Below are 2339 nucleotides of genomic sequence, written 5' to 3'. Positions count from 1 at the left end.
GACTTTTCCACACGACTGTATATTAACTCATTCATGGCAACCACATACTATTAAAATATACAAATATGATAACAAGTATATGGAGTGGTGTAAATGTAAAGTGTAACATTAGTAGCAATCTGCGAGTACTACCCGTGACGGCGCTCCGGAACTAGCAGCTCTACAACTTTGGTACAGTCGCGTGGAGAAATTTTATGGGACATTAAATTTTTTTAAGCAATGATATATAAGCTTTCCACCCGCAGCTTCGTCCGCGCAGTCAAAGAAAAACCCGAATGGTTCCCGTTCCCGTGGGATTTCCGGGATAAAACCTATCCTATGTCCCGGGGTAAAAAGTAGCCTATGTCCTTTCTCGGGTATCAAAATATCACTATACCAAATTTCATGTAAATTGGTTCAGTAGATAAGGCGTGATTGAGTAACAGACAGACAGACAGAGATACTTTCGCATTTATAATATTAGTATGGATGTATGTGAATGTAGTCTATAGGAGTAATGCAATATTTTGTTTATTTCAGCATACGTTTGAATAAGTTTATTGAAAATAATAACAAAACACGAGTAGAAATAAATTCTACGTCCATATTCATGACTTAACGTGTTTAAGTATGTGTGAGTGTGTTTAATGTAACATTTGGTTTATACAACTACTTATCGTGAGTAAACGAATATTAATGATATTCATGAATACAGGAATATTAATCAAACGAAAACATGGATCTAGAATTAGTATTTTCCCTTATATTTAGTTCTGTAAACAATAAGTTAAAATTAATTTGATTCAATTTTTATTTTATACCCACACACTAAAGTGAAGAAATATAAACCGGGAATACCATTGAATTTCCATATTATTATGATAATAATTACGTAAGTAAATACAAGATATTTCATTATCAATGAAAAATCATACATTTTCTACAAAAATAATAAAAAGTTTAAAGTTGTTATAATTACGGCTTCTCTACGCGAGTGTACACGTCGCCAGCGCCCGCTGCGATGCACAAAATATAATGTACCGAGTGTCCTTTGACGTGAGTTATGTTGTACGGAATATTCATACGCAAACACAGAAAAATCACCCTGACACCATTCGGGAATGAGTATGAGAAAATTTTTAATTTTTGGTCAGATTTTTGTATAGTATATTTATAAATATAAAACTTAAATGTCAATTTTAGTGTTTAGTATGATTATTCGAGGTATATAAATTAATTTGAAATGCTTATGTTGTAATATGTAATATATTTATTATTCTTTTATTGTCTTCATAAGCGGCTACGATCAAAATAAGAGTGTAAAAATCACATGCAATTACTACTAATATCGCCTAAAATATACAGTAGCAAATAGAGTAATATACTTTAACATAAATTATAGGCAATCCAACTGAAAAAGCTATAAAAATTGCAATATTAATGATTCTTTTTTACTACGAACGCGTATCGCATTCATCCGTAGCACTTGTGTAGCATGGTGCTACGCAACATATTGCTACGGCCATTGTAGCTGTAGCTAATTTACTGGCGTAGCTTATACAAAGCGCTATACATTTACAATGAATTCGGTGATTCATTGAAAATAATGTTTCGTTTCTTTGAAACTATTTATTTCAAAGAGCAATGTACCAATTTATTTTATCGTAGGCCTTCAAAAGCATTTCAAAGAATTTAATTAACTTGAACATAGACATGAGTTTGTGGAAATTAATTGAAGACGGATTTAACCCAGAAATGAACAATTTGAATAAACAATTCTAACATAACCTATTCATTCATTTTACATCGTTCTAAGAATTAGGTGGAAGCAGAATGTAGTAGTCTGTCTACAGAACGCTTTTAAAAGATTGACCTCGATTGGCAGTCAAACCCAATTCCACGAGGCGCAGTAACAATCGAGACTATGATCACGTAATGATCGGCATTGAATTACGGCCGAAACCTATTCTAAAGGGAAGCCAGACGGCTCTGACATCATACACCCGTCTAGCCACCACTCGATCGTGTTTCAGACCAAAACGCCCCTAAATGAAACATCACTATTCATTCCCTACTGTCGTATCTAAGTCTATCGCTAAAAAAGGGCACACCGATTAAAGTGGTTCTTTTATAGCGGAAAATTCTCGAGGACATTGCAACGCGCGGGTTCAAGGAACTGGCCAATGAGGGCTCACGCAATTACCGCCTGAATCATCGCCAAAAAAGAGCAGTATGCGGCGATCCAATTGCAACTGTGTGTTGTATTTTCTCCCGATTATCAGGGAGCGTTTGAAGGATGCAGCTGGGGGCGCGGGGTGGGGGGCAGAGGCCGCGCGGCGCCTCAGTCGAGCCGTGACCAT

The sequence above is a fragment of the Colias croceus genome, chromosome 26 (genome assembly GCF_905220415.1).
Source record: "Colias croceus chromosome 26, ilColCroc2.1".
In the NCBI taxonomy this organism is placed as follows: domain Eukaryota; kingdom Metazoa; phylum Arthropoda; class Insecta; order Lepidoptera; family Pieridae; genus Colias; species Colias croceus.
Note: the sequence above shows the minus strand (reverse complement) of the source record.